General features: G+C 33.2%; 1 long non-coding RNA gene across 1 annotated transcript in view; it reads left to right on the top strand.

Moving 5' to 3' along the window:
• LOC127834559 (uncharacterized) overlaps positions 1–24,604 on the top strand; it is a 38,670-nt gene extending 14,066 nt beyond the window's left edge. Inside the window, exons 13-19 of the long non-coding RNA XR_008027993.1 lie at positions 3,233–3,281; positions 3,449–3,630; positions 18,062–18,147; positions 19,165–19,261; positions 19,494–19,549; positions 20,781–20,842; positions 21,733–24,604. This is a non-coding gene — a long non-coding RNA (uncharacterized LOC127834559). The remainder of the gene's footprint in view (positions 1–3,232; positions 3,282–3,448; positions 3,631–18,061; positions 18,148–19,164; positions 19,262–19,493; positions 19,550–20,780; positions 20,843–21,732) is intronic.
• The last annotated feature ends 726 nt before the right edge of the window (positions 24,605–25,330 follow it).

Below are 25,330 nucleotides of genomic sequence, written 5' to 3'. Positions count from 1 at the left end.
ATGTTTATCTTGATGAAATCTGGGTTGGGATTGTATTTGGGTTATCTTAGGTCAAAAATTAGGTCACTAGGTCAAATAATAGAAAAACTGTCAACAATTTGTTTGTGTAGACAGTAGAGGTCACAGTTTTCATCCAATCTTTATGAAATTTGGTCAGAATGTTTATCTTGATGTAATCTGGGTTGAGATTGTATTTGGGTCATTTGGGGTCAAAAACTAGGTTACTAGGTCAAAAACTAGGTCACAAGGTAAAATAATAGAAAAAACTTGTGTAGACAATAGAGGTCGAAGTTTTCATCCAATCTTTATGAAATTTGTTCAGAATGTTTATCTTGATGAAATCTGGATTGGGATTGTATTTGGGTCATCTGGGGTCAAAAACTAGGTCAAATAATAGAAAAACCTTGTGTAGACAAAAGAGGTCACAGTTTTCATCCAATCTGTATGAAATTTGGTCAGTATGTTTGTCTTAATGAATTCTGGGTTGGGATTGTATTTGGGTCATCTGGGGTCAAAAACTAGGTCACATAAAAGAAAAACCTTGTGTAGACAATAGAGGTCACAGTTTTCATCCAATCTTTATGAAATTTGGTCAGAATGTTTATGTTGATATAATCTGGATTGGGATTGTATTTGTGTCATCGGGGGTCAGATCAGGGCCGTTAATCACTTGCGCCACCTCTTTTTTGAGATGCATTACTAAATGAGCCAATGCAACTTCCGAGGTGGTGCTCAGGCCCGGATGTTTTGAATTTCATGGACAATCTTACAGGTTGATTAGGTTTTATATGATGTTTCAACATAATTTGCATTATTTTTAAAAATCGGGCAATGTAGTGCGATTCTGCGAAGATTGGTTCGTCCAAAAATGTACAGACACGTACATTCTCAACCCATTTAAAAACGTAAGAACCTTTATAAGTTGTGGCATGGTGCAGTTTTAAAAAGCATTTCGATGAATTTTTCCTGTGTGACGAGAAAATGTCCAACCAATTAAATCGCTAACTGCATCAAACGATTGCGTCCAACATACATTAGATGCTGCATGCACAAAGATATTGGCTTCTTGCCGACGTAGTAGATTATTTTGCATTTTTCCAAATGAGATGGAGCCAATGCTTAGGAGGTGGCGCTAATGATAGGAGGTGGCGCCAATGCAGGATGTATTTATTAACAGTCGTATCGGAATGACATTATCACATGACGTAGATTTGATAGATAATGTTATTTGTTATATTAAATTTATTATTCAGCGTACATACCAAGGCCCAAAATCTTTACAGAACACAATCTATAATAAATAAGATGTAGTTTATTTAAATATATAAGTGATCAACTCAAGTTAGAAGTCACCAGCATGAATTAAACATAATGTACGATGTATACCAAAAATTTGTTATACTCAATCAAACAATAACTTTATGTTCAACATTATCAAAATAATCCATCGACATCAATATGTGTATACAGTATGATAATTCACGAAATATGTATAAGATAACACTTCGTCTTGAAATAATGAGTTGTGACCGTTAATCCAAAAGCTTAATTTACTAAACGGCCAAGGTCAACGAATCTTAATTAGGCTCATTTTTGTTATTTTTCCCACTATCAACCCCGAAAAAAAATGACGTTAGCTCGGTCTTTTTTTCGTTGGCATTTTTGTAAAATGCATGTAAAATGTTGTTATCTTACAGAGACGAACGTTTAAATCCATCAATACATTATTAGAAAACTACTTTTTCTTATTAAAAACGCACGCGACTCAAATGAGCTGAAGTAGTCAACTTACAAAAAATAATGTAAGTCCTGTAAACATTACATAAAATATTTCACTGTAAAATAGGTATAAATGTGCATTGGCGCCACCTCCTAATCTGAGCGCCACCTCCTTGACCTTGGCTTCATCTCTTTTTGAAAAATACAAATTTATCTATTAAATCGGCTAAAAGCCGATGTTTTTGTGTATGCATTTACTTGTACAGGTTCAAAGCAATCGTTTTATGTAATGAGCGTTTTAATTGGCAGGGAATTTGCTCGTCACACAGACAAAAGATATCAATTTGCTTTTACGAATTCTACAATGCCACAATTTATAAAGGTCCTCACGTTTCTGAATGGGTTGTGATTGTATGTTTCTGTACAATTTTAGATGAATTTATAATCGCTGAATCGCACTACATTGGTCGATTTGTTAAAATATTGCGAAAAGTGTTGAAAAACATATAAAACCTAATCACCCTGTAAAATTATCCGTTAAATTTCAAAACATCTGGGCCTGAGCGCCACCTCGGAAGTTGTATTGGCTCATTTATTAATGCATCTCAAAAAAGAGGTGGCGCGCGTGATTAACGGCCGTGCAGAAACCAGGTCACTAGGTCAAATCATAGAAAAACCCTTGTGTAGACAATAGAGGTCACAGTTTTCATCAGATCTTAATTAAATATTGTCAGAATGTTTGTCTTGTTAAAATCTGTGTTGGAATTAAATTTTGGTCATCTTGGGTCAAAAACTAGGTCACTAGGTCAAATTAAAAAAAACAATTTTGTAGACAATAGAGGTCACAGTGTTCATCAAAACTTAATTAAATTTGGCCAGAATGTTAATCTTGATGAAATGTGGGTCGGGATTGTATTTGGATTATGTGGTCAAAAACTTGGTCACTAGGTCAAATCATAGAAAAACCTTATGTAGACAACAGAGGTCATAGTTTTCATCTGATCTTAATGAAGTATGGTCAGAATGTTTATCTTGATATTATCTGATTTTGGATCGTATATGGGTCATCTGGGGTCAGAATTTAGGTCACCGGGCCAATTCTAGTAAAACCTTGTGTAGATGAAAGAGGTCACAGTTTTCATCACCTCTTAATGACATTTTGTCAGAATGTATTAATTAATGAAATCTTTCTTGGGCTTGTATATGGGTCTGATAGAATTTAAGTTGATGTAGCAAGGTTAGTCAGGTGAGCGATTCTGGGCCATCATGGCCCTCTTGTTATTAATATGTTAATGCCGTAGCCATGATAAAGTCTGCTTAAAATTTATTGGACTACTCTCTAGATGTTAGCTTTACATTTGAATATGTGCCAATATATACCTTTGTAGGAACAATTCAAAATTACAAATGTACAGCTTACCTGGTATATTTAAAGCAAATAGAGTCTGTTGAGGTTTATTCAATATACATGTACATTTCAAGATGACATAAATTGTGTTGCTCTGCTTTTCAGTCCTGGTGATGATGCCGGTGTGAAGAGGTCAAAAGTAGCAGTTGCTGAGGTACATGAATTTTTTACATTCTGTTACTTTGATGCAAATATGAGAGATATTTTTAATCGAGTTTTCAAATAATTTGAAAATCCTAGTTCTTTATTATTTTCTATACCTTCTTCTGTAAACTTCTGTATATAAACCCTCACATTATTTGATTATGTACCCCCTATAAGCATCCCCTGCAAGGGTCCCAGACATCACGATAACGGACAAGTCCAGTCAGCCAGATCACAGGGAGATCCAGTGGGCAGAGGTCGCACACACCCAGCAGGTGGAAGTGGAACCGGAGGAGGAGGGGGAACCAGACATATTCCCATCACAGGAAGCTCTGGACATGGAAACAGCCACACAACAGGTTAGTTCAGTGTAGGTTGTAATTGGTTGACGGTTTTGTTTTGGTTTAAACTTTTATCTTTCTGATGAGGTTAAGAAAACATCTTAAAAATACTTGTGTATAGAAAGAGAAAGTCTATTAACTACCTTAGTTTGAAAGGATTTTGTCATTTTTCGATGACCTAATGTTCCACACATATGAAATTTTATGCACATATAAAAGGTTTTATTAATGGAACTTGGTTCTAAGTTATGTAATATCGCGAGGCGGATGGGAATTGTGCCAATGGTTTGCTTAATTTTGCACAACAAGGCACGTGACAATTAGCGTCACCCGTGCCTAACGTCCTTTGCATAACTGATAAGCCAATCGGGCTTCCAGCTGGGCGGGCGTGAAACGTCGTTTCATGTTTGGCGGTTTTTCTTGCTTGCCCAGCAGGGTAGAAGGAAAATTTAGTTGTTTTTGTTAACGTTAAAGACATTTTGAAATAAATGTCCAATTCACTCAAATTGGGTTTCTTTGTCTCTCCATCCTTATCCCCTGGTGGTGAAATTCATAATGTTAGTGGAAAGGCGATTCATAATTGTGCGTGATTTGCCCTTGTACAATACCTGCAAAGAAGTTAAGGTAGTACAACTGTAATGGGCAATATTCCAAAACCCATTAAAAGTATTATTTTCATAAACTTCATACCATATGTGGTCTTATTACATATTTTTATGGTGGCTTTCCATGCAATTTTTTTTCCTGATTTTTTTTATGTATGATGACCCATAATTTGAATTTTCTTCTAAATTTAATTACACCTGGGGATACATCATTTCAATAAACTCATATTTTTTAGCATTTTTTAGCTCACCTGAGCACAACGTGCTCATGGTGAGCTTTTGTGATCGCCTTTTGTCCATCGTCTGTTGTCCGTTGTCCATCGTGCGTTGTCCGTTGTGCGACATCAACATTTGAATTGTTCACTCTCTAGAGGCCACATTTATTGTCCAATCTTCATGAAATTTGGTCAGAAGATTGGTTTCAATGATATCTTGGATGAATTTGAAAATGGTTACGTTTGCTTGAAAAACATGGCTGCCAAGGGGCGGGGCATTTTTCCTTATATGGCTTTATATGGCTATAGTATTTATTGTCTGATCTTCATGAAACTTGGTCAGAAGATTCATCCCAATAATATCTTGGACGAGTTCAAAAATGATGCCAGTTGGTTGAAAAACATGGCCACTAGGGAGCGGGGCATTTTTCCTTATATGGCTATAGTAAAACCTTGTTAACACTCTAGAGGCCACATTTATTTTCCGATCTTCATGAAACTTGCTCAGAAGATTTGTCCCACTAGTATCTTTTATGAGTTCAAAAATGGTAACCTTCGCTTGAAAAACATGGCTGCCAAGGGGCGGGGCATTTTTCCTTATATGGCTATATGGCTATAGTAAAATCTTGTTAACACTCTAGAGGCCACATTTATTGTCCAATCTTAATGAAACTTGGTCAGAAGATTCATCCCAATACTATCTTGGACGAGTTTGAAAATGATGCCGGTTATTTTCCAATCTTCATGAAACTTGCTCAGAAGATTTGTCCCACTGATATCTTTGATGAGTTCAAAAATGGTAACCTTTGCTCGAAAAACATGGCTGCCAGGGGGCAGGGCATTTTTCCTTCTATGGCTATAGTAAAACCTTGTTAACACTCTAGAGGCCACATTTATTGTCCAATCTTGATGAAATATGGTCAGAAGATTTGTCTTAATGATATCTTGAATGAGTTCGAAAATGGTTACGTTTGCTTGAATAACATGACCGCCAAGGGAAGGGGCATTTTTCCTTATATGGCTATTTAAGGCTATAGTAAAATCTTGTTAGCACTCAAGAGGCCACATTTATAGTCCGATCTTCATGAAACTTGGTCAAAAGATTCATCCCAATAATATCTTGGACGAGTTCAAAAATAATGCCGGTTGGCCATGGCCACCACAGGGGCAGGGCTATTTTCCATATATGGCTTTAGTAAAACACTTTAGTTAACTCTCTAGTTTAATCATCTCCCCTTATTTAATTTTATAGTAAATTTGTATCCGTTTTGTCCGGAGCATAACTCTAAATCTACTGAAGGGATTAACTCTTAATCTACAGAAGGGATTAACTTGATTTTTAACCAGGTTTTCCGAAGGAAAAAACTGGTTATTAGATTGGCGAATGCGGGCGGGCTGGCTGGCTGGCTGGCGGGCGGGCGGAACCAGCTTGTCCGGGCCATTACTTTGTCGTTCATTGTGAGATTTTAAAATCATTTGGCACATTTGTTAACCATCATTAGACGGTGTGTCACGCGAAAAAATTACGTCAATATTTTATACAATAACAACACATATACATATATCTGATTTGCAAAACATTAATGTACCAAATGCAACTAAAATATCTGGTCCCAACACTTCTTTACCACAGGAAAAACATTTATAAACATAGCCATAAAAAATAGCCATAAATGAGCTTGTCTGGGCTATAACTATGTCATTCATTATGAGATTTTAAAATCATTTGGCACATTTGTTCACCATCATGGGACGGTGTGTCGCACGAAAGAATCACGTCAATATCTCCAATGTCAAGGTCGCCACGACTAAAAATAGATTTATTTTAAAACAAACTTACCAAGGGGGTTAATTTTGTTTGTTCATTTCAAAAGTTAAGTTTGAGTTGTCTCCCTTTATCAGATTTTTTTTCACAATGAAAACCTGGTTTTGTGACAATTTTGTCCCTTGTTGAAATATAAATAGATGACACATGTGCCATGTTTTACAAATATTATTCTACTCTCTAAAACAAATGTTTACATACAAGCAAACACATTTCAGTGGGGATGGCCATGTTAACATGGCTCTTGTTTTAACTGTTTTAATTCTATTTTTTGGAAAATTCTTCAAAAAATTATTACACATTGAATAAACAAAATGATGACATAATCAGTATTAAGCAACAATAATTCATCAGGCTTGTATTATGTGTTTAACTTTTACAAATCCATGACTCATAATGGACACACCCTTGTGAAGGTGGAAAGTATGATTGTGTTTCATACACCCTGCAGGCGTGTTTTGTTATTCAAAATAAGACAGTTACATGCATAAATGCTTATTCATCAGAGAAGGTCTGCCAATTCTGCTGTACATGCATTTGATGTAAGTAATGAGAGAGACATCTGTTTTCCTGAGGGACATTATTCTAATACATCAGTTCGGTCTGTAGTGGAATCTTCCTTTATAAAATTTTGTTTCCACACATGGTGACTGGTTTAATGTTTTGCAATATGGTTAAGTAATATATAAAATATTACACATATAAAAAAAAGTGGAGCCAGGATTGAAGGCTTTATTGTCAGTTAAATAGTTTATACAAGAACTGCTCATTTTTTTCAATCCTCTCTTCCAGCCCATCATTTTGTTTTTTTTCAGGTGGGGGCTCACCCTACCATTCAGGTGGGTTTTTCTACCAGTAAATCAATTCCGCCCAAATAACTATATCAAATTGTAGCTAATTAAATGAAGTTGGAATACTGGGTCCTCAGTTCATGCAGCCTCGGGCCGGGAATGACCTCATGAACATGGACCTACACTCACAATAACTCTGGTTTTGTTGCAGGGCTGTAGAAATCAGTTCAAATGTAAACCATACAGGGCTACAAGCCAACAAATAAGGTCAACCTTGCTTAAATTTTAACTTGGCGTTTTTCGGAGTAAACCCGAGGTATTGTCATAGCCAGCTCATTGTGATGCCCGACGTCGGCGTCATGCTAAAACTTTAAAAATTGGCTCTAAAATCAAAGTGCTTCCACCTACAACTTTGAAACTTCATATGTAGATGCACCTTGATGAGTTCTACACGCCACACCAATTTTGGGGTCACTAGGTCAAAGGTCAAGGTCACTGTGACCTCTAAAAAAAAATATTCTGACAAGCTTTCATTTATTCAAAACTGCACTCGTAGCCAAACGTGGCACCCGTTAAGCGGTGCTCTTGTTTGTGTCCATAGTTTGATTCTGGCCAGTCATCGCTGATTTTTCTCTATTTGTTTTGTTAATTCCAAGCTCTTATGCTGTTTCTTTAAAAAAAAAATACTGGATATCGTTATGAAGGGTTAAGGATCAACCCTTTGTATTATATCAAGAATAAACCTAGCGTTATCATATGACTGTTAAGACAAGAACCTGATTCAAAGGTTCTGAATAATCTTTGAATCAGAATCACTTTAAAAATTGTAGTTGTCCATATTTACTTTTTTAGGAGAGTATTTAGTGGGTGGGGTAAGATATTGTGGCATTTAAATTCAATGGGTGAACAAATTGATTATTACGTTCAACCATGATAATTTAGAACATTGTTAAAGTCACTATCACGCTCACCAATACATACAGCTACTGTATAATGCTATATAAAAACATTCAACAACAAGTAGTACCATACGATGGTTAATTACAATAGGAAGACCCTAAAAACAAGTAACATTGATGTAAAAACGTTATATTGCAAGGATTCGGCAAGTTTTAAGCATCGATATAATAAAGAAATGAAATTTAATTGGACATCCGATGAAGCCACAACGTTAGGAATTACTTTCACAAATAATGAAAAGGATACAGTTCTAAAAAACATACTACCTAAATTACAGAATTTTAAAAACTGCTTAAAATCATGGCATCATCGTAAACTTACACTTATTGGAAAAAACACAGTATTGAAAACGTTTGCACTTCCTAAGTTAATATATGTATTTACAGTTCTCCCAAATCCACCAATTGATGTTATTAACGATATAAAATCAGCAATATTTAATTTCATATGGGACGGTAAGCTTGATAAAATAAAAAGAACTCAGCTAATTCAATCTGTAGAAAATGGAGGTATCCAATTAACGAACATTGACTCATTCTTGAATGCAATCAAATGCAGCTGGGTTAAAAGATACCTAGATAGTACCAATACGAATAAATGGAAATTATTCTACCAGAAAATCCTAAAAAAATATGGTGACTCCTTACTCTTTGAATGTAACATCAGCAATACTATCTTACATGAAATTGCAAACGAAAACATATTTCTGTCTGATGTTCTATCAGCGTGGAGTGATGTCACTCATAATTTAGAAACCCAAACCAGCAGTAAAACAATAATATGGAATAATAAAGACATAACGTCAAACAATAAGACGTTTTTCTATAAAGACTGGTTTGAACGAAGCATTAAATATGTCGACCAATTATATGACTTCAGAATTAAGGATTTCTACTCTTTTGATAATATATGCTACATATACGGAATTATGACCTTCAAATAATTTTCTGAAGTACTACACACTAATCAAAAGCATACCCATACATATTAAATCTGAAATCAATACAAATAATACACCATGTACTCAAACAACATTTGTAGAAAACATACTTGGAAGAAAAAACAAAACAAATAAAATATTTTACACATATATATATAATATGTGGAGACTTTAATTGTGTATTAGATGTAAACTTGGATTATCAAAATTATGCATCCATTAACAATAATAAAAATGCAAGAAATACACTGCAATCTATTATAAGAGATAACAATATAATTGATACTTTCAGATATCTAAATGGCACTATCCAACAATATACATGGAGACGGTTAACACCATTACAACAGGCTAGACTTGATTTTTTCCTTACTTCAAATAATCTGTCATCCAAAATTAGAAAATCTACTATTGATTCATGTTATAAGTCAGATCATTCCATCATTGACCTAGAAATAATTTTTGAGGATGTAGCACATGGAAAAGGGCTATGGAAATTCAACAATTCACTCTTAAAGGACATTGACTATTTAAACTGCATTAATACTTTGATAGAAAATATTAAACTACAGTACTGTATACCTATCTACAACATAGAAAACATAGAAAATATTCACAATAGCACCATACAGTTTGTCATCAATGACCAATTATTTCTTGAAACATTACTTATGGAAATAAGAGGAAAAACTATTTCTTTTTCATCATATAAAGCTAAACAGAACAAAAACCATGAATCAAATCTAATTAAGAAAATTGATATACTTCAAAAATCATTAACTGAAACTAATTCTGACCAACTCCGTGAGCTACAAAATGAATTAGAAAATGTGAGGGAAAGTAAACTTAAAGGATCTCTTATACGTTCTAGAGCTAAATGGATGGAAGATGGAGAAAAACCCACAAAATACTTTTGCTCGCTCGAATCTAATCATTATACAAATAAGTCTATACCTTTTATTGAATTAGAAAACGGGGCTAAGTTAACAGAGCAAAACGATATTTTAAAAGAAGCTGTTTCATTTTATAAAACATTATACAATAAAAATGACAACGAAATAAAATACGATATTAATGCTGATCTATGTAATATTAATATACCTAAATTAAATAAAGTGCAATCTGACTCATTAGAAGGACTGCTGAATATTGAAGAAGTATCAATAACACTTAAAAATATGAAACATGATAAAAGTCCAGGTTCTGATGGATTCACTGCGGAATTCTTTAAGGTTTTTTGGAGTAAGTTAGGCCACTTCATAGTGAGAAGTCTAAATTATGCTTTTATTACAAATTCCTTGTCCATAACACAAAAACATGGAATTATTACTTGTGTTCCAAAAGAAAACAAACCGAGATGTTACCTGAAAAACTTACGACCATTGACATTATTAAATGTAGTTTACAAACTAGCATCGGGTTCCATTTCAAATAGATTAAAGACAGTACTTGATTTTTTAATTTCCAAAGATCAGACAGGTTTCATTAAAGGTCGATTTATTGGTGAAAACACCAGATTACTTTACGATATATTGAAATATGCTGAAGATAATAATTTACCTGGGTTACTTATGACAATCGACTTTGAAAAAGCGTTCGATACTTTGTCCTTCCAGTTTATAGAAACAACTATTAGATTTTTTAATTTCGGACCAATGTTTCAAAAATGGATATTTATGTTCTTGTATAATACCATGGCCTCCATACAAATAAATGGATTCTTGTCAGATACTTTTTGTATAGAAAGGGGATGTCGTCAAGGAGACCCAATCAGCGCTTACATTTTTATTATTTGTGCAGAAATTCTTGCTATTAAAATAAGGGAAAGCAAAGAAATTAAAGGTATAACTATAAATGACCTACAATATAAAATATCACAATTTGCGGATGATACATCTTTATTTCTGGACGGATCAGAATCATCTCTTAATTCTACATTAGATATGCTTCATGAATTTTCATTATACTCTGGACTTAACATAAACTATGAAAAAACTAATTTAATTTGGATAGGCTCTATGAAATATAGTACTAGATCAATAAAAACTAAATACAAACTGACATGGGGAGCTACTACCTTTAAGGTTCTTGGAATAATGTTTGATATTAATTTAGACAAAATGGTAATGACAAATTTTGAAAACAAAATCGAAAGTATTAAAAGATCAATAAGTCATTGGAATCGCAGAAATATTACTCCTCTAGGAAAGATAACCATTGTTAAATCATTATTTCTACCTCTACTTATTCATCTATTTGTATCACTACCAACTCCAAGCGTAGACACTATGAAAACAATAAATCAATACTTTTATGACTTCATTTGGGCAGGACCGAGCAAAATTAAAAAAACAGTAATTGTTAAAGATTATAATGAAGGTGGATTAAATATGATAGATATATGTTCTTTTGAAAATTACATGAAAATAACATGGCTTAAAAGAATAGTGTCAGGAGAAGGAAATTGTTATGCACTGGCTAAATCGTTAATAGATTTTAAAATATTATTCAATACTGGTAAAATGTATGCCGAAAAAATATGTTTACACTTGAGAAATAAATTTTGGCTTGATGTTTTGAAAAACTATATATTGTATATTGAAAAGCTGCCAATATTAAATTGTGATGATATTTTAGATATGCCTCTTTTTTATAATCATAATTTTAAAATTAGCAATAGCTTTATCTATATTAAATGTCTATATGAAAGAGGCATTCGGTTTGTGAGAGACATAATGATAGAAAGAAACTGCTTCATTTCCAAAGAATCTTTGGATACACAACTTGGAACAAATGTAAACTTCCTATTGTACCAAGGATTAATAAACGTAATAAAGAAATACATTGACAATTTTGAAGACCTGCCAAATTTTGACAAAAACACTAAAGGACCCATATTACCAACTTACATAAAAAAAATATTAACCAGTCCGAAAGAAGAGAAACATATTTATAAAACATTAATTCAAAACAATGACATTCCAGCTTGTAACACTAAATGGAACTCAGAATTTTTAAATATTGATTGGAAAAAAGTGCATGGACTTGTTTTCAATCTAACTAAGGAAACATATATCAGATGGCTCCAGTACAGAATAGTCCACAGAATATTGGGAACAAAATCCCTAATGTTCAAAATGAAAATTGTTACAAATAATCTATGTACATTCTGTAATTTGGAAGTTGAAAATATAATTCACTTGTTCTGGAACTGTCCATATACCCAAGAAATTATTAAATTTGTTGTTGATATTGTTCGTAGAAGTAGACCAAGCATACATATTCCCATTACATGTCAGGATCTAGTACTTGGAATTATTAATCCAAAAATGAATGATTTAAATATAGTTTGCCTAGAGCTTAAACGGTATATCTTTCATTGTCAAAGAAAAAACAGAATCCCCTCAAAGTACGGACTTGTAAACAGAATGAAACAAACTTTTGAAATTTACAAAAGCACAATTAAATCAGATGAAGAATTAAAAATATGGTCCCTTGTGAAAATATTTACTGACATCACATATAATGACATAACTAACCATAACACATAATTCAACTAATACATATGAATTTGTTTTGTTGTTCTTGTAAACTCTGCATTATCAGCTTGCGTATATAATGCAATTCAGCACCCATACTAATTTTTTTTTTTTTTTTTTTTTTCTAATGTGCAATTTTTTATGTTAAATGATATGTACATACTTATATTCAACACTAATTTAGTTTGTAATGAACAAACTAGTGTATGTTGTTGTTGTTACATACTTGTACTATAACTCAATTATAATTGTATATGAATGTATGTTTGAATTTAATTACCAAATTGCTATACATGAACTACTTTGTTATATGAAATTCATAATGTATGTAATATTCTACGGAGTGAATAAAATTTTGCAGGTAAAAAAAAAAAAAAAAAAAAAAAAAAAAAAAAAAAAAAAAAAAAAAAAAAAAAAAATATTTTACACACTACAAATTAAAAACCCTACAGAAAACTCCAAAATCAAAAATAAATGGCAAGTCCTTTTTGGAGAAAATGAACTAAATTGGAAACACATATTTACCATGCCATATAAAGCAACAATTGAAAGCACACTGAGAAATTTTCAATATAAATACATCCATAGAATTATAGCTACAAATAAATATCTCTATAAATGCAAATTATCTAACTCAAATCTGTGTGACTTCTGCAGTGAAAACATTGAAACTATAGAACATCTTTTTTGGGAGTGCAAACACATCCAGCCTATTTGGAATCAATTAATATCTTTTCTTGAACAACATCAACTAAACATTAAACTATCTTTCTTAGATGTAAGTTTCGGAATTAACTCATTGAAATCAATAGACTGTAATAATATTGTGAATTTTATGGTTATATTGATGAAATATTTTATCTTAAACATGAAGTACAAAAAACAAGTACCAAATTTTAAGTGTTTTGTCCATAGTCTTAAACTAAAAATCCAGATTGAGAAAGAAATAGCCCTCAGTAATGACACATTACAAATCTTTGAACAAAAATGGAATCGGATTAAATTCTCATAATGTTTTGTCCACTAATATACATTTCACTCTAATGTTAGTTTATCCCTCTAAAATAGTTTTGTTTATTTTTTTTCTCAATCGGACAAGATCATTGTGAATATACAACAAAACACACAAGTCCAGTATGCTTTCTTCAGACTTTATACAACTCATCATTGTTCATAACTATTTCTCTGTTGTTCTTTTCTTTTCTCTCTAAAAAAATATATATATATATTAGCATATCTTGTATAACATGTCTGAACTTTATTGCTTTGTACAATCACTGTGTTGTATGCTCATATACATGTTTACATTGTATGTATGATATTGAATAAAAAAATAAAAAAAAAAAAAGTTTTAAGCATCTTAATATTGCAGTTATTCTAAATCTGCCAATGTAGGGATGGCGTTGATGAGGTGGGTGTGGGGGATGGGGGGTGGAGGCATGAGTAGGTCTGAAAAAGTGAACAAAAAATAAAGTTGTATACTAAGTATTTTTCCCTGTTAACTAAGATCTATAACATTGTTAGATTTAAATTCTAATGACCACCTACCTAACAAGCTTGTTTCCATTTAATAACAATGTACAAACAAAAATATTAATTCAAAATTTCATAACGAAACTAAATAAGTGTATACTTAAAAGTTCCTTTGACATGAATAGGGCTTTCTACACTATATCCTCCAGTTAGTTTCAAGTAATCAAGCAAATTTGGTGAAACTTGGCATGCATATATAAGGCAATGTAGGGATTAAGTACAACCCTTCATTTTTCACCTTATGTGATTGATCAGGTCACTGTTACTAAAAATGGAAACAACGAGATGTGTTCTTCAGAAGCACAATGTACTAAGGGTGCTTTGATGAAATTTTATTCACTTATAAAGGGCAATATGGAGATTATGCAGTACCATATTTCTTACCCAAGTTGAAATCACTGTAACTTAAAAATAAATAAAGAAATTCACACAATCTTACTCCTGTAATTACTGAAAAAACTACTGATGGTACTGAAATAAAACATGTAATTGAAATTTTCTTTCAAATCATTAGTTAAAAAGTACTTACATATTTTTAGAACAACTTCATGTAATACTTTTTTAGAATAAGTGACTCTCTGCAAGCCTTCAGCAATTTTAAAAATGAAAACATCACTTATTACGGTACATCCTCTCCACTCCTGTTATTAAGCATTGTCAAATACACAAGTTTTAGCCATGAACCAGCAATATTTTCAGCCGTAGTCCTTTCCATTACACTTCATAAAATGAGTGGGCTCAATGCAGACAGCTCTGGGCTTTAGCATTGTTGAAATCCAATTTTTTTACACAGCCAATGAGGAAAAGCTGTGGATCATTAGATCTTTTGAAGACAAATTAACAAATTGGAGCAACTTTCTAAGTGCTGCCACATCTGCCATAGCATTGTGTGCATTGTATGTTTCACCAAGCAATTGTAAAACTAAATCAACTTGCTTCAAGGACTACTTTGGATATAATTTTCTGAATATTGATAGAGAATCGATAAAAGCACAGTTATACAAAATATCAATTGCACTAACATTTATCAAAATTGAAACAAAAATTGTTAAATCAAAATGACGACCATTATGAACAACTAAGCACACATTTTGAAACTGTTCAAGCCAATGTATAACTCTTTCGACAGCCTCTCATATTGACACTGGCTGCACAACTTATCCAATGAATGTAATTGTCCCATCAGTCATTGAAATGCCTGTAACTTGTAAAGACTTATTGGAACAGTTGGTGTGGCGTATGTTGCAAACTGACAACCAGACTGGACTTCCACTGATGCATATGAGTAATCTGCGGGAGTTCCCTTCCTTCAAATGGAAACATAGTTGACATAGCAATCTAGTAAAATATTGATGTGCAATATCACATTTAGAATGCAACTAAACATAATATATTGGAATTTTATTAGGTTAATAATCATACTGCTGATCTACCAGCCACAAAATGTGTGAACTGCTGATCAACCAGCCATGAAATTTGTTTATAGAAGAACAAAATCATGATGTTTTTAAGAAGATTATTGTTATTTTGGACAACTTATTTTGGCTTTTATTCTAGGATTGGGAAAATTTTCAGCTAATTGGACCAAAATACTTGTATTTTGAATTAGGAATGGGTCAGACATTTGACCCCAAGGATTTGTATATAAAGGCCATCAAAACGTTGCCTCACTTACACTTGCGAGATTGGCGGTCAACATAGATAATTGGTTTTACAACACATTGTGTATAAGTTTATCTTTTTCATGTTTGGATGTAAATTTTTTATTGTTACCGCTGATAATCCAAATAATAGGTTCTTACGTCATTTCATTTTAGATAACATCGCTAGCTGCAATACTAGCTGATTCAGTCACAACTTGCTCTATCACCTCACCAGCTGGCTGTTCCATTATTTTTAAGTAGGTGTCCGATATTGTTTTGAGGTTTAATGGGGACAGCATATTGCTAAAGGGATGGTCCATCCAGGTGTCCACGATTGCTTAATACAGAAACAAATATAACTATAACAAAGATTCAAGTAAGTACAAGATCTAAAAAAAACAATACACATTTACTTCTGGTTACTGTATCTCGATGTTTACAGTAAAGAGAGCATAGACAAAGACCATAATATAATGATAATAATGCCCGTAATTTACATCTTTGAACTAAATGTCTATATAAATGTGTATTTTATATAAACGTTCTGATCATATATCTGTGACCTTACCTGTTTAAGTTTTGAGTTGACAACTAAGCATTGTATTCCACTTTTCCAGTTCCATTTTCCCATTGTCTTTGATTGTGTGGGTTTTACCATATGCTTTAGTGTTTACCAGCTGGCAGTCAATGTTACTACACTCTACATACAGATTTTTTTCTTTTTTGCTACCTTTTTTTCACTTGTTAACTGTCTATTTGGTTACGATTCACGATTGTTGTTATTTTATGCTGTCGCAAAAATATATTACTTAGTGTTCATTTTTTACGTCATTTTTAAAGAAAAATCTATTTTGACGTTGTAATATATTGTACTATGCATATCAGCGATATAATCTATTATTGAATTATATAAAACATGTTTTTATTTAAGATTTATACTTTGTAAATAATAAACCGAACAAAACTGGCATCTCACAACTTCAGTAACGATATTTACCGACATTAGCCGATGTAAACGGATCGTACAAAAAAAACGTGGGAAATGATTACAGTTGTACTACCTTAAGGTTATTTGTCTCTTTTTATAAAGCTATAGTAATTCCACTATTCTCTTATATTGAAAAAAGGTTTATTGTAATGGTTAAAAATAACATAATCAGTAAGGCTTAGAAGAACGAACTATGTCATGCTAAGCAAATCAAAAACATCAGCACACATATAATATTACAAAAAAGCATAATATGAAGTCACACAAATCAACAGTATGATGTCATTAGACTGTGAATGTGACTCCTCCATGTGTTGGCATAACTCCGAACTAAAATTTCACAGAAATTAATTCAGGCACTTAAACTTAAAGTTAAACTTGGCTTGCTTCATACGTCTTTATCATTTTCAGATATTCCATTTGAAATATATGTCTTCAGAATTATTTTTGGGGTCTTGACAGAAAATAGTCAAAAGTCTTTGAACAACGGGAAGGTGGAATCTTGGGATTGTTAAACCTGCCTCTTAATCCTTTACAGCTTAGAAGCAAAGTGAAAATGGCTTTATGCAACTGCTGTATAAGTTTGTATGCCCCCAGATCGAATGATCAGGGGGTATGTTGTTTTTGGCCTGTCTGTCTGTCTTTCTGTCAGTTGAGGTCACTAGGTCAAAGGTCAAGGTCGCTGTGACTTTTACACTCAAAATATAGCCTTGCTTATAAAATGAAAAGTCTGAAAAGTCTACAGATGAAGTGTGAGTTTTAAAACCGGTCCATTGATTTTTGGCGAGGTTATGGGCATTGTTTGCTCCTTAATAGCTGATGAAGGTCATCGAAGCGCAATAGGGGGCATTGTGTTTCACAAACATAGCTCTTGTTTGGAAGTTCTATTGCCCCATGCCATAGCTAGAGCACTCTTAAACAAATATGCATTTACAATTATCCTTCTCATTTTTTAGTTGCATTGCATATATTTGTGACCAAGCCATAAGGGAGTACAGTATGTCAAGAACAAGAGCTGTCACCATAGGATGACATATGCCCCCTATAAACGCTTTGATAGAAGTTATGAGCATTTTTCGAAACCTAAACGCAAATTTCGAAACCTAAACGCAGACCCTAAGTTCAAGTTCAAGGTCATAGGGGTCAAAATTTTTGTGGGTATGGAAAGGCCTTGTCCATATGCACATGCATACCAAATATGAAGGTTACATCTGAAGCGACATAGAAGTTATGAGCATTTTTCGAAACCTAAACGCAAAGTGTGACGGACAGACGGACGGACAGTGCATTCACTATATGCCCTCCTTCGGGTGCATAAAAATTAAATGTAGTCATTTCAAACAGATTGATCTTTTTGCCTTGTCAGTAAAAGTAATGAAAGTGTCTTAAACTTTTGTTTATTTTTTTCAGAGACATTTATCATTCTACTACCCACAGGCTACATCGAAACAACCTAAAATGGACTGTGTCTGTGTTTATGACAATGAAGTGGAAGGGTAAACTAAAATTTTGTTTAAAAATTAAATTAAATATATACTTGTTATACCATCTAACCAATCATACATTTAATTACATCAAGTTTGTAATCTGTTCAATAAGAATGAGCTTTATAGTTCGGGTTAAAACAAGATGTGTTTGTGAAACACAATGTCCCCCTATATGACGTTTAGCCTTGTAGAATGACCTTGACCCTTCACCACTCAAAATTTGCAGCTCCATGAGATACACGTGCATTTCAAATATAAAATTGCTAGCTTCAATATTGCAGAAGTGACATTACATGAGCAATTTTGACCCATGTATTTAACCTTGAAGGAAGACTTTGAAAGACCTTGACCTTTCACCACTAAAAATGTGCAGCTCCATGAGATACACATGCATGCCAAATATCAAGTTGCTATCTTCAATATTGCAAAAGTATTCATAAAATTTGCAATTTGGGCCACATATATTTGACCTCTGACCTTGAAGGATGACCTTGACCTTTCACCACTCAAAATGTGCAGCTCCATGAGATACACATGCATGCCAAATATCAAGTTGCTATCTTCAATATTGCAAAAGTACTCATTAAATGAGCGATTTTGGCAACATATATTTGACAACTGACCTTGAAGGATGACCTTGACCTTTCACCACTCAAAATGTGCAGCTCCATGAGATACACATGCATGCCAAATATCAAGTTGCTATCTTGAATATTGAACTACTGCAAAGTGTACATTAAATGAGCGATTTTGACCCATATATTTGACCTTTGACCTTGAAGGATGACCTTGACCTTTCACCACTCAAAATGTGCAGCTCCATGAGATATATATGCATGCCAAATATCAAGTTGCTATCTTCAATATTGCAAAAGTTATTGCAAATGCTAAAGTTGGCGCAAACCAACCAACCAACCAACAGACCAACAGACAGGGCAAAAACAATATGTCCCCCACTACTATAGTGGGGGACATAAAAAGTGTTAAGAAATACTTATCTTATTAATAAAAATCATTTCACTTCAGGAGCTTGTGGTGTTGCAAGGTATGCAAACAGCAGCAACATCAGTGTGTCCAAGCTGCAGGTCATTTGACAGAACTTTGTCCTGTATGCGACAAGGAGGTGAGCAAATATAAAGCTAACTTTCAAAGAAATCATATATGTATCCCTAGGTGAAACCTTAGTTTACTTTATAAATTTTCAATATCATATAGCCTTGATACTCGTACAGTTGCTTCCTTGAAACATTTACTGACATTCAAGTATCCGGCAGGGGCATGTGTGTTAATGGAACCCAATGTTAACAATATGTAATTAATATATTTGTATTTACATTACTTTTCCTTGTTTACAGCTTCAGAATGTGATTGTACGTTTGCAAGACATTGTCAAATGTGACAAACAAGTATGGTATGTTGCTTCTTATTTGGTTATTGTACACACAATGTATTTGAAATACATACAACTTGACACTTTTTATGCCCCCGAGGGCATATAGTGACCGGACCGTCCGTGTGTCTGTCCTTCTGTCACACTTTGCGTTTAGGTTTCGCGTTTAGGTTTTAAAAAATGCCCATAACTTCTATGTTGCTTCAGATAGCAACTTGATATTTGGCATGCATGTGTATGTCATGGAGCTGCACATTTTGAGTGGTGAAAGGTCAAGGTCATCCTTCAAGGTCAAAGGTCAAGGTCATCCTTCAAGGTCAAATATATGGCTTCAAAGCTGCGCAGAAGGGGGCATTGTGTTTCTGACAATCACATCTCTTGTTAATTATAAAATTACATTTCAAAACATATGATGCTGTTTTGTTTTTCAATATGGAACATTTATTTTGAATATTTACACTGAAATATGATTTTTCTGGATTTTGTCAAAATTTGCTCATATTAAAGGCTGCATTACTAAATTCATCATTAAATGGCAGTGTTATACCTTGGCACAGAAGGCACCACCAGTTTGTCAACGAGCCATTCAAGTACATATCAAACATTATAAACAGACAACTTTTGTGTAATGCTGAACAAGTTTTGCGTCTAGAGGTACTTTCTTCGGTTTTCTTTTAAGACTGTGTCATATCATTTTCTGTACAATTAATGATATCCTCTAAAGATTGTGTATCTTGAATTTTCTGTAAAAAAAAATCAGTTATTATATTTGTCACTTTTATGTCCCTGCCTTTTTAATGTTGAAAGAGCATATCATGTTACCTCTGTTTGTTGGAGTGTGTTCATTTTTGTTTCTGTGTGGGACATTTTAGGATTATCATTAGTTTGAATATATTTCAAAATCACATAATTTATAACAAAGTCATTAGGTTCACATGAAAAGATGATGTGCAACTGGCAGTGAAAAAGTGTCCTAAGTACACATATCTAGTTTTCATGTAAATAATAATGACTTTTGGGTATTTTCAACATGTTATGCAATATCTCTAGTTAAGTTTTATCAATATAAATCCTTAGAAAAGGGCTTTCCAAACATCAAAATTAGATTTGAAACATTGTAAAGATCGTAAAAAAGTCTGGAAGCAGCATGTGTTTCATTTCCAACAGAATAATGTGATTAAAATGGATTTCTTACTTTGTTAAATTATGTGTGCTTTGTCAGGTCTTGTAATTGCTCAGTATTACTCTTCAGGTTCAAGGGGAGATTCAAGACAGAATTTCAAATCAGCTTTTGAAACGATACAATAATCCCAAGTAAGTACATGTATATGTATTTGTATGATTTGTATGCTGAGGCAAGGCCATCATTCAAATAATTGTTATGACAACTGTTTGATGACAATTTTAGTTACATTTGCTGGATTAAATAAAACTTCTGATATATTTAGATTAATGCTTCATTTAGAGGTCCTCTAGAATATTTTCCCAATGGTCAGGGTACTTAAGGCGAGAGGCCCAGGCCTGAATGGCCTTCATGTTCTACTATATAATACAAGAGAGTATGTTTAGTATACAAAAAGGAGGACACTCTTAGGGAAATAATGGGTAATCTGGATGATTTAGGTGAAATGAACAATTAATTATTTCTAATATATTTATTAAGAGAATGAATTTGACTAATCCAGCTTTTGTTATTAATTTAGCAATATATACGCCTTGAGAACAGCCAGTTATGGGGAAAATGAGAACAGCTGATTGCACAGAATTGTTGAAGAACATAAGCTGTGAGCTTTTGTATATTTTAATTGTTTAGAAGTTGAAAACAAGGTCATCAGTGTCATGCAGTGAGCGCTGATAATGAGAATTCAATAATAAAAATATAGAAGATTACCAGTAATAATGCCCCCGGATCAAATGATTGGGGGTATATTGTTTTTGGCCTGTCTGTAATTGTATGTGTGTGTCTGTCTAAAAAATTAACCTTGGGCATAACCTTTGCAAAATTGAAGATAGCAACTTGATATTTGGCATGCATGTGTATCTCCTGGAGCTGCATATTTAGAGTGGTGAAAGGTAAAGGTCATCCTTCAAAGTCAAATATATGGCCCCAAATATTTCTCTTGGTGTTAACTAATAAGAAATATTAGATATGCGTTTCAAAAACTGGAGAAAAAAAAATTATGCCAAATTGTTTATATTTACAGAATCTACATCGAACACATGATGATTTGTCTTACGAAAGAGGCTTCTGCGTTGCTGCTGTCATGGCTATATTGTAAGCAGTATGATATAATTTACCAGGAATGTTGGAAGACAGAACGAACATCACCACGAGGCCACATCACGACAGCCATTGTGCCAGACTGCATGTCTCTAGCAGCTTGTGTTAACTGTTTGGGTTATATTATTATCTACTGGCTTATTTTATAGATTATTTGTTATTGGAACTTGAGTGCCAGACGTATGACTAGCTATTAGTGAGGTTTTTAATGAAGCTGTGCACGTTAGATTGTGAATTGTTATGAGAACTTTATTTCAAAAGATATGGCTATGACTGGCTGTTAGTTAGAAGTTTTGGAATGAAGCTGTGCACATTAGATTGTGAATTGTTATGAGAACTTAAGTGCAAACGATATGCCTATGACTATCTGTTAGAAGTTTTTTGTATGCATTTTATTATGAATTGTTAAGGGAACTCAAGTGCCAGACCTATGATTAGGTACTAGTGACATTCTAATGAAGCTGTTAGTTTGAAGTTTTGTAATGAAATTGTACACAGATTGTGAATTGTTATGAGATATTTAGTGTGTGAACTATGTCTAGCTATTAGTGAGAAGATTTCTAATGAAACAATACATTAGATTGTGAAATGTTATATATCAACTTTTCTGCCAGACCTATGACTAGCTATGAGTGAAAAGAATTCTTATGAAATTTTACACATTATATTGTGAATTGTTAAAACAACTTTTGTGCCAGATATATTATTAGCTATTAGTTAGATTTATATGAAAAAGTACACATTATTTTTGTTAATTGTTAACAGAACTTTGGTGCAAGACCAATGCCTGTCTATAAGTGTTATGATTTCTTATGAAACTGTACACATTAGTTCTTAAACTGTTAAGATAATTTTTGTGAGAGGAGTATGTTTATGAATGTTTTTGAATATCTTAACTGGTAAAGTATTTCTAAGCATGAAGTGCAGATGTTCAAGACGCACTTTCCATGTGCGCTGAATCACAGAGGACAGAGTTATGGACAAATAATTACAACTTCTGTCACTTTCATATGAATGCTCTATTCTGATTGGATAATTTGTTCATGTGACTGGTTTTTCATTTTCATTTTTTGATGAACCCACCTTTTATGCAAATTTAAACATGAATAATCATGGCGCTACTTTCTGGTCATAAACAAGTTGCCAAAATGACATTATGTTTTCCGCAAAACTTAATGGTGTTTTTTATTGGTCAATAGTGAAGTGACATTATATTTTGTGCGCGATGAAACCGAAATTGAAAATAGTTTCATACGCTAGATTAAAAAGGACTTTTATGACCCTTACCACGATAGAATTTCAGCTTTAAGATAAATTTGTGTTGTAATTACGTTGGTGTTTATGCAAATTAGGCGTAATTTTTCCAACAGTTCATACACTGATGAAATGCGGAAAAATGATATTCAATTCTTAAGTAAATTTTTACATAATTTATGCCTTTTCCCCACCTCATGGTAACTTAGTGGAGCAAGCTTCTGTTTTTTTAAGTGACAAATTTTGTACCTCGTCATAAGCTTGCAGTGAAGATATGCGAGACACAATTTTTTTGTGAATTTATTGACATATCCCAAACCTATGCTCTTATTCCTAAGTGAGTCAGTTAATTTCATCCCAGTCAAAACTGTCTCTCGGGTATTTTTAGTGATTGGTGACAAAGCAAAGCCAAAGTATCAATAGATATGCAAATGAGCCTAATATGTCACTTAAATTCAGCTTTGATTTGCCTTTGTATTTTTATTTGATATTGCAATGTTTAATGCCTTCTGATGCTTGTTTTTGATATTTTTTTAGCTTACTTGAGCACATTGACGTTGTTTCGCGCGATAGAATTACGTCAATATCTCCAAGGTCAAGGTCACACTTAGAGTTCAAAGGTCTAAAATGGCCATAAATGAGCTTGTCCAGGCCATAACTATGTCATTCATTGTGAGATTTTAAAATCATTTGGCACATTTGTTCACCATTATTGGACGGTGTGTCGCATGAAAGAATTAAGTTACTAACTCCAAGGTGAGGGTCACACTTAGAGTTCAAAGGTCAAAAATGGCAATAAATGAGCTTGTCCAGGCCATAACTATGTCTTTCATTGTGAGATTTTAAATCATTTGGCACATTTGTTCACCATTATTGGAAGGTGTGTCATGCGAAAGAATTATGTCGATATCTCCAAGGTCAAGGTCACACTTTGAGTTCAAAGGAATAAAAAAATGGCCATAAATGCGCGCTTGTCCGGGCCATAACTATGTCATTCATTGTGAGATTTTAAATAAATTGGTACATTTGTTCACTATCATTGGACGGTGTGTCATGCCAAAGAATTGTCGATATCTGCAACGTCAAGGTCACACTTTGAGTTCAAAGGTCAAAAATAACCATAAATGAGCTTGTCCGGGCCATAACTACATGTATGTCATTTATTGTGAGATTGAAAATTACTCTGTACATTTGTTCACAATCATAAGACGGTGTGTCATGCGAAAGAATTACGTCAATATCTCCAAGGTCAAGGTCACACTTGGAGTTCAAAGACAAAATTGGCCATAAATGAGCTTGTCCGGGCCATACTTATGTCATTCATTGTGAGATTTGAAAATTACTTGGTACACGTCTGTGACAAAGCTCTAGTTATAAATATTTAATTTTTTTAAACCAGGTTTTGTGACAATTTTGTCCCTTGTTTAATTTTAATCAACTAATAAATGAAATTTCATTACTGTATTTCAATATGACCTTTTTTCCTAGTATTGTTGTTTTATACCATGTTCATCTTATGTCTAATTTAAAATGTGTTGTAATGTCTCGCAATAAAATTGTACATATTTTCATGTTTGTGGTCATTTAAATAATAAAATATTGTCATTCAGTATTCTTTTTCATGTTTTCAATAAACTGACCATGTTACTCTTGAGTACAATATGTAAGCCATATATCCAAATACTGGATGTCCTGGAATTCAGATGGTGTGCGGCTAATAAAGGAATATGTAACTCACATGTTCAAATATTGAATTTCTCGCGTAACGTTGGTTCACGGCTGACAGTGACCATGTAATACTGAGAATAAAATGTGAGGCCAGTGTCCAAATACCTATGTCCCCAATAAAGTAAGCGCGCGGCTGACACTGATTGTAACATTGAGTATTACAAGTAAGGCATTAATCCATATACTGGATGTCCTGTATAAAGATTATGCGGCGGACATGGGACCATGAAATGACGAGTACAAACTCAAGATTTCAAGATTCAAGATTTATTAGATAACATGTAAATAAAGGCCTCCGGCCCAAAATACAGCATTCATTTACAATAACATTATACAATGATAAATGCCACCTTGTATACATTGTGATTTTACACTTGTGTTTCAACAATATACACAATATTATACAACACAAAATATAACAAAAACAAAAAGTTTGTAATCAAGGTAATTTTATATTCCCAATGACATTCATTAATTTCGTAACATAGAAAGTTAATTGTTTTATAACAGTGATATCAGTGCTGCTCATTAAAATATTA

Source organism: Dreissena polymorpha, chromosome 6 (genome assembly GCF_020536995.1).
Source record: "Dreissena polymorpha isolate Duluth1 chromosome 6, UMN_Dpol_1.0, whole genome shotgun sequence".
In the NCBI taxonomy this organism is placed as follows: domain Eukaryota; kingdom Metazoa; phylum Mollusca; class Bivalvia; order Myida; family Dreissenidae; genus Dreissena; species Dreissena polymorpha.
The sequence above is the reverse complement of the archived record's forward strand: the minus strand, read 5'-3'. Positions and strand labels throughout refer to the sequence as shown.